Source organism: Xyrauchen texanus, chromosome 7 (assembly GCF_025860055.1).
Source record: "Xyrauchen texanus isolate HMW12.3.18 chromosome 7, RBS_HiC_50CHRs, whole genome shotgun sequence".
Classification (NCBI taxonomy): Eukaryota; Metazoa; Chordata; class Actinopteri; order Cypriniformes; family Catostomidae; genus Xyrauchen; species Xyrauchen texanus.
Genome location: NC_068282.1, coordinates 2,406,001 through 2,421,186, shown reverse-complemented (window position 1 = coordinate 2,421,186; position 15,186 = coordinate 2,406,001). Strand labels below are relative to the sequence as shown.

The window sequence follows — 15,186 nt, the reverse complement described above, 5'->3', positions numbered from 1 at the left end:
TTCAGACGGACACATCAGCGATTCTCTCTTTAGTGATTGCCATTAATATCAAATCAACTGTGCTGCATTCATGACATGAGACTCTCTGCCAATAAAACCGAATGAAATGTGGATGCCTCAAGCTCACAAATGTAGCCATTGTGTCTCTAACAATGCAATTAACAGGCCTATGCATTGAAATGCAAGTGTGCATTGATTTGCAACTCAAGTTTAAAGGAAGCTAGACAATCCAATTGAGCCGAAACACCAAAACTGCCATACATTTTCAGGCCATCCACTCCAGAGCGAGCCAAGCGAAAACACAATTCAATCGTACACACCCTCGCTAAACCCATCATCTCCTTTCTGGTGGACACCAGATGTTTAAGAACCATGGAGTCCCGACAGCTGACGTGCAAATGAAGCAGCTTTTGTCCTGTGGAAGAATGGGTCATCATTGAGAGCGCATAAGAATGGCGCATCGGGCCATTTCACGCTCGTTAACTAGCCTTCACAAAAGCCGTCAAGGGCTAAACGCATCCTTTCTGCCTGTGAATGGACCACCAGGCCCAAAAGTCGTAGTTCAGAGGCACTTTTGTTCTAAAAGAACCGTGAGAGGAGCTATCGGCCTCATTTTGAGTATATCAGACCAGAGAAAACGCCTTTACAAAAGGCGGCTAATAGACCCACACAGATCGAGTTGTCAAAGGTCATGAAACGCTTCTTAGCAGACGATTTTTCATGGACGGACGGCTTTTCATGGTGAAAAGCGTGTTTTGTTTAATGTTTATTCATGGGAAACTACAGCAGTGAATGTGTTTCTCCGTGAACGATTACTCCGTATAGTTTTTAAACAATGAAAAGTAAGGTTGGGTCTGGTGGTTAAGACACCGCTATCACCCCTGGAGTCGCGAGTTTGAATCCTAGGGCGTGCTGAGGGACTCCATCCAGGTCTCCTAAGCAACCAAATTGGCCTTGTTGCTAGGGAGGGTAGAATCACATGGGGTAACCTCCTCGTGGTTGCTATAATGTGGCAAATTTGGCCCGGTTGCTAGGGAGGGTAGAGTCACATGGGGTAACCTCCTCGTGGTCGCTATAATGTGGTTCGTGCTCTCGGTGGGGCGCGTGGTGAGTTGCGCGGATGCCGCGGTGGATGGCGTGAAGCCACCACACGTCCTATGTCTCCATGGTAACGTGCTCAACAAGCCACGCGGATTGACGGTCTCAGACGCGGAGGCAGCTGGGATTCATCCGTCGCCACCCGGATTAAGGCGAGTCATTACGGCACCACGAGGACGGCACCACGCGTTCACATCCAACACGAAGCGAGCGTTCGCGATTACACACGGCGGGAATACATACAATGTCGACGCGAATGAAGTGAATGGCGTGACTCGAACACGCGGAATTGCTTCATTTGCGCATTCGCGCGAGTTGAAAAATTTAAACTTGCGTATGACGCGTTGTCGGGAAAGCCTATCAGCATTGAGATTGTCCGGATGTCACTGACGTACTGGCGTAGTAGCAGAAGAAATATGGAAAAATGGATGTAAACATTGTTGTAGCGGTGTGTGTGTGTGTGTGTGGTTAACCGGAATCGTACGACACAACGTCATACATGTACAGAGACCGGACGAAAAAAGACGTCGCTTGGAGGAAAGTGAGCGAGGAAGTCGGACTTTCTGGTAAGTTTCAAAAATATGCGCGTCTACTTGATTCCATCTATTGGTTGTACTTTACTATGAACCAAGTCGTAGAAGCCCCTCCTCCTGTCCTTTTCCGGAAGACAAGGGGGAATACTCGCGGGTTCGTGTTACTCGTGCGAATGCGAGTTTAAACACACATTTATAATCCAGCGGTCAAACTCGTGCGAGCAATGCGAGGTAATTTAAAATAACTATGTATAATTATATATTGATATAAATATATGTATAATCATTATATATTGAGTTATTGTTATATGAGGGGCTTTCTCAGCAAATATTCGTATATGCTATTTAATCGCGATTAATTAATCGGGACACCATGTCATTAATTCAAATAAAAATGTTAATCGATTGACAGCCCTAATATTTTTATTTCATATTAAACAGGGAAAAGAAACCCTGAAAATATATTTTGCATAAGGAAAATGAAGCCTATATTTTTAGGAAAATATCTGACATTTTTCTGCTGCCAATTAAGCATATTATTCTGAAATAATAAAAAAAAAAATAATCATATTTTTATTACCGTTATGTGGGTAAATTTTTTTTTTTAAATACAGTAATGAAAAGTATCCTGCCTGGACACCATTATTTAATTTAAATAATACAATTAATAATAATTTATATTTGTTAGAAAAATGTACGAATTTTACGATTATGTATGCTTACATAATCGTAAAATTGATGTGCTTTATTGTACGTTACAAATGTAGTTTACAATTAAAAAAATTTTAATGCGAAATAAAATTTCTCGTTTTTTTCCTTTGAATTTTGGGGTGAAAATGACCCGCATATGTTCTTTTTTAATTAAATTCTATACAAAAATATGCTCCCTTCAGTCATACTTACTATTGTACTCCACAAATAATATTTGTATCCACATTAAAGTAGCGAGAATGAGATATGTTCACATGACAGCAGGATACTGACATGTTTAAATGCGTTTAATTGTCATATAACGTCATAGGCTTAAAATAGGCTTCATCTTTGCTGTTTTGATTTTGGGGTGAATTATGACCTGTATATATTCTTGACTGTGTTGGTAAACAAAAGAGACTGATTTTATTGTGAGGCACAAACAAAGGGCAGAATAAAGCCATTGTAACCCCGTGAACGAAACGTCCATAGTCACAGGTGCGACACACTTTTGCAGACGTGTACACACAAATTTTGTGGTTTTGGAGCACACCTGAGCCCCGCTCTGAATCATTAGGTTGGCCCTAATGTACACCTGTTTCCTTCCAGGAGGCAGGAAGTACAAACATGGGAAGGACAGAGAGAATAAGAGGGAATCCTGGGGAAACAGGAAATCGAGCCATTTGGTTTCATGCCACTCCACAGGATGTTCAAACCCTCCCGTATCCACCTTCTGTTACGAATGATTATTCTGATTGTACCTGTGGAGAACAACGGCATAACCAACAGATTCAACCTGTAGAGCCGAGATAAACGTTCCACCGTTTCACTGATAAGACCAGAACTAAACTTTGTATGCATGAATATAAACACAATATAGTTTGTTCTAAAATCTGATTGGATGAGCCATATTCAGAGTCATAAAATATTATGCTATATTATGCATCATGTCAAACGACTGTAATGTGCGATATCGCTTGAGTCTGATTGGCCAATAAAACAAAAGACAGTCGATGCATAAATACAATTTCGATTGAAATTTTAAGTTAATGTTGTGTAAAATAAATGTTCTTAACATTTGAGCCATTTTGAGTATTATTAAATATTATATCATATAACAATGTTATTTATAATTTACATCATAATATTATTTATATTACATTATTTATGAATATTTATAGTTAAAAGTTGTGTATATTTATTGTTATTTATATCATTGTGGAAAAGCTGTCTTATATATATATATATATGCGTGTATATAGCCATCTGTGTGTGTATATATATATATATATATATGTGTGTGTGTGTTATCATACTGTATATTGTGTATCATTAAATTATCATATTATCATATATGTTGTGTTATTTATCATTTATGTAATATTAATAATATATCATTATCATTGAAAATGGTCTAATATATACACTATATATAATTATATCATTAATATTAATAATTATTGATGTAAAGTCATCTATACGTATGCATATTTATAGTATATATTGTGTATCATTAAATATATATATATATTTATATTGGTGGGATAACCCTGATTTTCAACCCTTCCCTAAAAGTGGAACTTTGAGCAATCTTGAGCATTACATGAGGACTTCTGCTCTAAATCTATAGAACAAGAATGTGCAAACTGTTTATATATGTACATGAAGCTTGTAACAAGTCCCTTTTAATCAGGGCTGGACTGGTAATCTGGCATACCGGGCATTTTACCGGTGGGCCGACGCATTTTGGGGCCGATCAGGGGTGGACTGGCCATCGGGAGAACCGAGCGGGATGGTGAGTCGGCCACGAAACGGGCCGAATGAGCCACGATAAGCTAAAATGAGCCGCCGCGTTATGCAGAAAAGGACAGCGGATGTACTTTTGGGCCAGCTGCTATATAAAATCCTGGGCCGATTTCTCTTCCCAGTCCAGCCCTGCTTTTAATGAGCTCTAGAGGTCACTTTTGTTTTTGCGGAGATATGGAGATTTGTGCCATGACACAAAGATGGCCATTGTTGTTAAACCAAGTAAAATAAAACAAATAAAAAACTGGTGGTTGTGCAATACCAATACATAGAGGTATAAACACACACACACACACAAGTGCACACACGCACACAAAAACACACACGCGCACAAACACGCGCATAAACGCACACACACAAACACACGCACACACAAACACACACAAAAACACGCACGCACGCACAAACACACGCACACAAACGCACACACACAAACACACGCACACACAAACGCACGCACAAACACACACACAAACGCACGCACAAACACACACACAAACGCATGCACAAACACACACACAAACACACACACAAACGCACGCACAAACACACACACAAACACACACACACAAACACACACACAAACGCACACAAACACACACACACAAAAAACACGCACGCACGCACACAAACGCACACACACAAAAACACACACGCACGCACAAACACACACGCACACACAAACACACACACACAAACGCACGCACAAACACACACAAAAACACACACGCACGCACAAACACACGCACACACACGCACATGCACAAACACACAAACACACACCCACACAAATGCACACACACGCACACACAAACACACACACGCACACACACAAACGCACGCACAAACACACACAAAAACACACACGCACGCACAAACACACACACACAAACACACACACACAAACGCACGCACAAACACACACAAAAACACACACGCACGCACAAACACACGCACATGCACAAACACACACCCACACAAATGCACACACACGCACAAACACGCACACACTCACACACGCACAAACACACACAGACACAAAAACACACACGCACACTCACACACGCACAAACACGCACGCATGCACACAAACACACACAAAAACACACACTCACACACACAGTTCATCATTTATAAAATATGGCATCATTAATATGAATAATTATAACTAACAAGTCATCTATACACTATAAATCAACATTATATTGGCCATTTGCATCAGTCATTAAAAATCCAAATCAGTCAACTGCAAAACATTTTACATTAAAATCATAACTTACAAAAATCAAGCCTTCCCCTATTATTCAAAGCAGAAGATGCTTTCACCTGTCCAGTCGTGTCACAGCCAATGAATTGTTTGTCATTTCAGGCAGGTGTAGGGCCTCCGTTATCAGTCAGTGAATCTGGCCGAAATCCACGAGGCAGTAAACGTTCTCGCCTTCACCCGAGACAAGCACGCCACATTAAACACGCTTCCACCTCTACACAAACACACAGCTGGGGTTCGGGTCGGTTTGTTAGCACAGCTCGAAACTATCTTTACAGATCAATATTGATTCGCCAACAGCAAATGTGTGGCTTCCCCTGACCACCACCTGTTACAATCCCGTCTGAGAGATTTAACACACTGTATGCATTCAGTGTCTATACAGTGTTGTGAAGTGAAACAACGGCTATTAAACATCACTTTCAATACATGCTGGTCAAATGACACATCTCATGTACTCTTAATAGCGCTCAACTGTGTCCTCATATATTAAGGCCTAATCTTTCTTGCTAGTATTCAAAGTACACATGGACACGGGACATTGAGTTAAAAGTGGTCCTCCAGAAATGAATGTTGTTACATTTAAATGTGAAAAAATGAAGAACAATACGACACGTCTGATTTGGTTCTGAATGCAAACGCCGACTCTACGAATATAACTAAACCCATGCGAATATGGTTTACCCCCCCCCCCCCCAAAACTTACAAAGCGTTGATTTAAAAGCCTGACCTGTCTTTGTTTAAAATGATATATGAATTTCCATTAAAAGCGCTTCAGTGCAGCAAGACTAAGTGTTTAGAAATCATTTAAAGACTGCATGACAAAAGCTTTGAAAGCTGTGTACTGCCTCTGGCCAAAGAACGGCATAACAAACCCACATTGGGGGTGTAAAGACGAATACAAAAGGGTTAAGCTATCAGATCATTGTGTGTGTGTGTGTGTGTGTGTGTGTGTCCATTTCCCCAACCCCCTCGTCTCCATGTTTCTCCTTCTGTTCTAACACCATATGGAGCTGATGGGGGTGCAAACGGACATCTGGGGTCTCCAACAGTCACCTGTGTCCAAATCCCACAACAGAGCGAGAGAAAGAGCTCATAGGAAAGAAAAATCACTAATGAGATCTCATTAATATCTCAATGGTTTCTCATAGACTGCAATGGAGCACAAATTGAGACATTTGATTACGTCCCCAGTAATGTCTCCTCTCGAGTTTCAGAAGAGATCTCAACAATGGCATCTTAGTAAATCTGAGCACAGTCTGAGACAAAGTCTGAGCGATCTCAATATGTGCTCAAATATTTCTCATTTTAAAACTTTCACTCTTACTGCCCATCAACATTGGTCTCATTTGTGTCGATTTTTATAATTCCTAAGAAATTTTAGGAGAAACATCTGAGACAAAGTTGATACTTAAATGAAACATACCTGAGCTATTAAACAGAAACTCCTGGTATGGCACAATATGGGGTTACCTTGCTAAAATATATTGAAATATGGGGGAAAAAAATCAGATCTCAATGAGATCTCTTTAACATCTCAATTGTTTCACATAGATAGCAATGAGATTCACTATACAAAAAATGGAGAATTTCGCTTAAGTCTCCTGCTTTTCAGATGTTTCTCCTTAGAAAAAAAACAGTAATCTCACTTGTCTAATCTCGAGTTTCAGATGAGATCTCAACAATGTCTCAAACTGTGCTCAGATTTACCACGATACCAAAGTCTCCAATCCAAAGTCAGAGATCTCAATATGAATCAAATTTTGAAAGCTTTTTACTCTTACAAAATGTCAACAATGGTTTCATTTATGTTGATTTACATATTTCCTTAGACATTTTAGGAGAAACGTCTGAGACAAAATTGATACTTAAATGAAACGCAACTGAGCTATAACAGGGAAAATTTAGGTAAGGCACAATATGGGGTTACCTCGATAACACGACACCAAAAGTTGACTTATGGAATAAATTAAAAAAAGAAAAACACAAATAATATCTCATTCATATCTCAATTGTTTCTCCTAGACAAAAATGAGACTAATTGGAGAACAAATGGAGAATTTAACCTAAGTCTCCTGCTTCTCAGATGTTTCTCATTAGAAAAAAAACGTAATCTCACTTGTCTAATCTCGAGTTTCAGATGAGATCTCAACAATGTCTCAAACTGTGCTCAGATTTACTAAGATACCAAAGTCTCCAATTAAAAGTCAGAGATCTGAATATGAACTCAAATATTTCTAATTTTAAAACTTTTACTCTTACTGCCCATCAACATTTGTCTCATTTGTGTCGATTTTTATAATTACGAAGAAAGTTTAGGAGAAACATCTGAGACAAAGTTGATACTTAAATGAAACATACCTGAGCTATTAAAGAGAAACTCCTGGTATGGCACAATATGGGGTTACCTTGCTAAAATCACATAAAAAGTTGAAATATGGGGGGAAAAAATCAGATCTCAATGAGATCTCTTTAACATCTCAATTGTTTCTCATAGATAGCAATGAGATTCACTATACAAAAAATGGAGAATTTCGCTTAAGTCTCCAGCTTTTCAGATGTTTCTCCCTAGAAAAAAAAACAGTAATCTCACTTGTCTAATCTCGAAGTTTCAGATGAGATCTCAACAATGTCTCAAACTGTGCTCAGATTTGTCAAGATGCCAAAGTCTCAGAGATCTGAAGTCATGAGATCTCAAACATTTCTCAAATTTTGAAAGATCTTTACTCTGACTGAATGTCAACAACAGTCTCATTTATGTTGCACGTTACGTAATTCCTTAGACATATTAGGAGAAACATCTGAGACAAAGTTGATACTTAAATGAAACACATCTGAGCTATGAACAGAGAAACTTTAGGTAAGGCACAATATGGGGTTACTTCAATAACATGACACCAAAAGTTGGCGTATGGAATAAAAACAATAAAACCACAAATGAGATCTCATTCATATCTCAATTGTTTCTCCTAGACAACAATGAGACTAATTGGAGAACAAATGGAGAATTTAACTTATGTCTCCTGCTTTTCAGATGTTTCTCATTAGAACAAAAGCAGTAATCTCACTAGTCTCCTCTCGAGTTTCAGACGAGATCTCAACAATGTCTCAAACTGTGCTCAGATTTGCTATGATACCAAAGTCTCCAATCCAAAGTCAGAGATCTCAATATGAACTCAAACCTTTCTCATTTTAAAGATCTTAACTCTTACTGAATGTCAACAACAGTCTCATTCTTGTTGATTTGAATATTTCTCAAGCGATATAAGGAGAAACATCTGAGCCAATGCTGATACTTTAATCAAACAAACCTGAGCTATAAAAGAGAAACCTCTGGTATGGTACAATATAGGGATAATTCTCTTTAACATTTGTCTCATTTGTGTCGATTTTTATAATTCCGAAGAAAGTTTAGGAGAAACATCTGAGACAAAGTTGATACTTAAATGAAACATACCTGAGCTATTAAAGAGAAACTCCTGGTATGGCACAATATGGGGTTACCTTGCTAAAATCACATAAAAAGTTGAAATATGGGGGGAAAAAATCAGATCTCAATGAGATCTCTTTAACATCTCAATTGTTTCTCATAGATAGCAATGAGATTCACTATACAAAAAATGGAGAATTTTTCTTAAGTCTCCAGCTTCTCAGATGTTTCTCCTTAGAAAAAAAACCGTAATCTCACTTGTCTAATCTCGAGTTTCAGATGAGATCTCAACAATGTCTCAAACTGTGCTCGGATTTGTCAAGATGCCAAAGTCTAAGAGATCTGAATATGAACTCAAACATTTCTCATTTTAAAGATCTTTACTCTGACTGAATGTCAACAACAGTCTCATTTATGTCACATGGTGCGTTTCCTTAGAAATATTAGGAGAAACATCCGAGACAAAGTTGATACTTAATGAAACACATCTAAGCTATGAAAGAGAAACTTTAGGTAAGGCACAATATGGGGTTACCTCAATAACATGACACCAAAAGTTGGCGTATGGAATAAAAACAATAAAACCACAAATGAGATCTCATTCATATCTCAATTGTTTCTCCTAGACAACAATGAGACTAATTGGAGAACAAATGGAGAATTTAACTTATGTCTCCTGCTTTTCAGATGTTTCTCATTAGAACAAAAGCAGTAATCTCACTAGTCTCCTCTCGAGTTTCAGACGAGATCTCAACAATGTCTCAAACTGTGCTCAGATTTGCTATGATACCAAAGTCTCCAATCCAAAGTCAGAGATCTCAATATGAACTCAAACCTTTCTCATTTTAAAGATCTTTATTTTTACTGTATGTCAACAACAGTCTCATTTATGTCACATGGTGCGTTTCCTTAGAAATATTAGGAGAAACGTCTGAGACAAAGTTGATACTTAATGAAACATATCTAAGCTATGAAAGAGAAACTTTAGGTAAGGCACAATATGGGGTTACCTCGATAACATGACACCAAAAGTTGACGTATGAAATAAAAAAAACAATAATATCTCATTCATATCTCAATTGTTTCTCCTAGACAACAATGAGACTAATTGGAGAACAAATTGAGAATTTAACTTAATTCTCCTGCTTTTCAGATGTTTTTGTTTGGCACTTCCTGTCTCAATCTGAATTCAAACATTTCTCATTTTAAAGCTGTTTACTTTTACTGTATGCCAAAAACAGTCTCATATCACCCTGCAACTCTTGACTGGTTGCCCACTAAAGCTAAGCAGGGTTGAGCCTTGCCAGTACCTGGATGGGAGACCTCCTGGGGAAAACCAAGGTTGCTGCTGGAAGAGGTATTAGGGAGGCCAGCAGGGGGTACTCACCCTATAGTCTGTGTGGGTCCTAATGCCCCAGTATAGTGATGGGGACGCTATACTGTAAAAAGGCACTGTCCTTCGGATGAGATGTTAAACCGAGGTCCTGACTCTCTGTAGTCATTAAAAATCCCAGGACACTTCTTGTAAAGTGTAGTGGTGTAACCCCTGGTGTCCTGGCCAAGTTCCCCCCATTGGCCCCTATCTATCATGGCCTTGTATTAATCTCCATCCCTGAATTGGCTACATCACTCTACTTTCTCCTCCCCACCATTTGCTGGTGTGTGGTGTGTAGGCGTTCTGGCGCACTATAGCGTCCCTATGCTATGTAAAGTGCTTTGAGTGCCTAGAAAAGCGCTATATAAAATGTAAGGAATTATTATTATTATGCGTGTCGCTATTTTGAGAGAAACCTCTTTAACATCACAATTGTTTCTCCTAGATAGCATTGAGACTCAACTCGATAGCATTGTGAACTATCCCTTTAAATCTCCTGAGCAACAAACGAGCAACCTCTGAGTTGTAAATTGTTCCTCTTCGGAGGGAAAGAGGAAGGAAATGAGAAAAGAGAAGATAAAGAGATAGAAAATAAGAGTTTGACAGGACTAGAAAGAGGGGGAAGCAAAACAATGGCTGCACCTGGTGCCGATCAGTCCATACACACGCTGACAATACACACACACATCTGTTTCTCTCTCGCAGTGCATGAGGGTGTGTGTGTCTGAGCAAGACTCGTGCATGTTGACAACTGAACAAATAACACACCACTCCAGTCTGGCCAATGCACTGCACATGTTGCATGTAAAATCCTCTCGCCTTTCCAATTAAAACACACATGAGCATCAATATCAGTCATATTAACTTTATTGATTTATAGTCTTACTCTCAATTCAGTGGGCTGACAATCGTGACACGGATCATGAATCTTCAAATCTCTCCAACTGATTTATTACTGGAGCTTTTAGACACGATCTTGAGAGGTTATATGAATAGAATAAGCTTAAAAACACCCGATTAATTACCATTTTAAGACCATTTGAAAACGATTGAAAGACTACGAACTATTTACGACACCACAAAATTATTATAATCGTAAACATTTTATTAAAAGAGTAAAACAGAATTTTAGGGAATTCAAATTTGGGATGAAATGAATGACAAATTTATTTTTTATTATTTATTATATTTTCATTTGATAACGTTTGTATTAATTCGTTTGTTTAGACACTCCTGAGATGATCAAATCTAATAATAAAAAAAATAAGGTAAAAATGTATTTTAAGGGTCTACAATAATTAACTATACAAACAATGAACTGAATGTCGAGTGAGGCTTTACTAACCATAAATTAAAACGTATTAAATGTCTAATTTTTGTGTAGAAAGTAATGTAATTAATGCTCTGTTTCAAGTTTACTAAACAATATTAGCCTTTCAAACTAATAAATTACTCAAATAAAACTGAACTTTTTTATAGTTTATTGCAAATATTGTAAAAACTTAATAAATTAATCAATTTGTCTTCATTTCAATATTCATTTCATTGAATGCAATTAGTTCACTAGTTGTAGTTCATTAACGAAGTTCATTAGTAACAATTTTGTAAACTAGTATTAATAATTACTGTCTTAATACAGTTCAATAAACTTAAAATACCACTTAATAAGTGCAAAACAATCCAATAACTTGATTAGGTGAAATTTAACTTTAGAACAGGGGGTTACGTTGTCTTAAATAGAAGATTTTAGTCATTTCTATAGGATGCTCCCTTGCTCCCTATTTAGTGCACGACTTAACCTCCAGTGTGCTGTCTGTCTGCACTTGTCTCAGAACAGTTATAGGAGAGATATAGGATGCTCCCTTGCTCCCTATTTAGTGAATGACTTAACCTCCAGTGTACTGTCTGTCTGCACTGGTCTCAGAACAGTTATAGGAGAGCTATAGGATGCTCCCTTGCTCCCTATTTAGTGCATAACTTAACCTCCAGTGTACTGTCTGTCTGCACTGGTCTCAGAACAGTTATAGGAGAGCTATAGGATGCTCCCTTGCTCCCTATTTAGTGCACGACTTAATCTCCAGTGTGCTGTCTGTCTGCACTGGTCTCAGAACAGTTTGAAATGCACCTTATTTATATCCTAACTCCATATAAAGCCTCTGAAAGCAAAAATTTTCTGCTTCCTGGAAAATGAGCCTATAGTCCACGTATGTGGTCATTGTGTTTAACAGCTGCTGTTTCGCAATAAATCGCTCAAATTGAAAAAAAAAGGCATATCGAATTAAATTAGAGATGAATCTTTTGACTCAAACATGTTTTAATGTAAACACTTAATAAGGTTTCTTACTGGATGTAGTTTTGTAGCGGTTTCTCCCAAAGACAAACTCGGCTCTATGTTGTTTTGTCACATGACTTTAACACTTTAACGAGTGTCCTGAACTGAGATCTGTTTGTTTAAATGAAGCTATAGCGAAGCCAAAGCGTAATGTCCATGCATGTGGACGCAGGGTGGCACAATGATAAGTAACGGCTTTGTAAAGCCAATACTAATAATCCTTAATTGCTGGCTGAACATTGTTTATTAAACGTGACTCATGATGGATCTCTAAAATAGACCATTAATTACATAACTTTCAACTCAAAAATAAGACGTTTAATAGTTCTAAATGATGGCTAACTCTACTGTAGAGCCTTACTCTACAATCATTAATTAATGATTAATTAATGTCTTATTCATGCTTAACTAATGCATTATTGTGGACCCTTAAAATAAAGAGTTACAAACGTAAAACGTGTGTTTGTGTGGCGCTGCCATTTTGCTCATCAACAGCATCGTGAGCTCATTGAATTGCTGCCAGTCTGACCTCTGTGGGACTAATTGATTGGCTGGGAATTCAATCTCAACTCAGCGGCTGCTCTGATTGGCTGTTACAGCTTCATTCTAAAAACACAGATATCAAGCTGTCACTTGATTAAAGCCTGTTGAAATGTAAATGTCATTCTTATTGCTACTGTATCTCACACACACACACACACACACACACACACACACACACACACACACACACACACAGCTGGCCTGATCTAACTGATGTCTCCAATCTTGTTTCAATGCAGTTTAGTAGCCAAAACTATCCATTTCCCAGCTGTATCATGACATATGCCTCATGTTAAATGTGCATGTGTAATATTCAAGTCCAGATGTATGCTAACATGCTGTCGACTATGTGAACCAAATCTTTAAACATTAAACTAGCCACTTTAGGGACCTCCAGAACCAGCTATTTCAGTTTTAAGCAGAAGAAGCAGACCCATACTAAACATATAGTGCTATAAAACGTAAAATATACCTTGTAAAAAACCATCGTCACACACTAATAAAAAAGTACAATGTTCTATGTTTTTTGACACCTATATTCTTTTAAATACTATCTCTGTATCATGGTACCGCCACTATTTATTTTCACTCGCGCATACTCATCAACAGGCTTCAATGGTCGTTAGATCAAGCCCTGTTAGGTCTTCGCTAATTGTGGTGCCCTTAAAAACGACTCTATCTGGAGTTCTTGAGGGCCCTCAGGGGCCTCCAGCGAGCAATGAGGGCCACAAAGTGCTGTTCGGGGTCATTGAACGCCACCCACCCAGCGCTACGACTTCACTCGTGCACTCTGATGTCCAGCGAGGCTTCAATCCTAGGCCACACGGGAGGTCAAAGGTTTTAATGGAGAGTCAGTGGGTGCATGGAGGAACAATGGTTTGATTGAACACCGGCCGCACACACACCGCCGTCAGACGCAACAGTAACCGGTTGTTTTAGGGCTAATCGGTTGGATCAGTCGGCCCCTTGATGACATGACAACAGTTAGCGTTCATTTGGAAGGGCTATAGAACTTCCTGTCTTTAGCATTACTCAACAGCTGCTGAATGATATGTGTGTGTGTGTGTGTGTGTGTGTGTGTGTGTGTGTGTGTGTGTTAAAATCACCCATACAAAACAGAACCATGGTGGTACCATTACACAGTGATGCGTAATGGGCTAAAGCACATAACTGGTAATCAGAAGGTTGCTGGTTCGATCCCCACAGCCACCACCATTGTGTCCTTGAGCAAGGCACTTAACTCCAGGTTGCTCCGGGGGGATTGTCCCTGTAATAAGTGCACTGTAAGTCGCTTTGGATAAAAGCGTCTGCCGAATACATAAAATGTAAAAAGAAGTACCTTCACAGTGCAAAAAATACCATAGTACTATGGAGCACCTCAGAGGTCAGGGTGGGAAAAAAAACTTTGGGATATAGTTTTGCGTGCCCTCTTAATAAATTAACCATGTTTTACTGTAATAACCATATTTTAACCTTGATACATATAGTAAAACCATAGTAATAATACATGAAAATGAAAACTAGGGCAATAAAAATCAGAATTTTGTGGTTATTAAGGTTTTACTACAAATACCATAGGATCCACAAGAATTACCATGGTTAACCCTTTAATCTCGGTTGAGCCCGCCGATCTTTCAAACGAGTCCACACACAAGATAATCAGATGTATAGATCATTAGATAATCCACATGAAGCACAATGTTACATATGACCACCAGGAGATGGCGCCAAATACATGACACAGACTCAATGATGACTCAAATGACACAGAATGAAACTCACTCTGTGAAATCTCATTACTAAAATAAACAGAACATAAAATATCACATATGATTATTTAGAGTCTGTGATTATCTTTCTAACGAGTCCACACACAAGATAATCAGATGTATAGATCATTAGATAATCCACATGAAGCACAATGTTACATATGGCCACCAGGAGATGGCGCCAAATACACGACACAGACTCAGTGATGCCTCAAATGGCACAGAATGAAACTCACTCTGTGAAATCTCATGACTAAAATCATGTCTGCATGCTATGCTAACCTTTAGTCATTGTTGTGTTTGCATGTGTAATTAGTTCTTATGTACAATCATTATGTTTTGT

The 15,186-nt window shown here is 38.4% G+C and overlaps 1 protein-coding gene across 1 annotated transcript in view; it reads right to left on the bottom strand.

Annotated features, from left to right (window-relative positions):
- cbfa2t2 (CBFA2/RUNX1 partner transcriptional co-repressor 2) overlaps positions 1 to 15,186 on the bottom strand; it is a 32,965-nt gene that overhangs the window by 14,313 nt on the left and 3,466 nt on the right. The gene's annotated exons all lie outside the window — the stretch shown is intronic.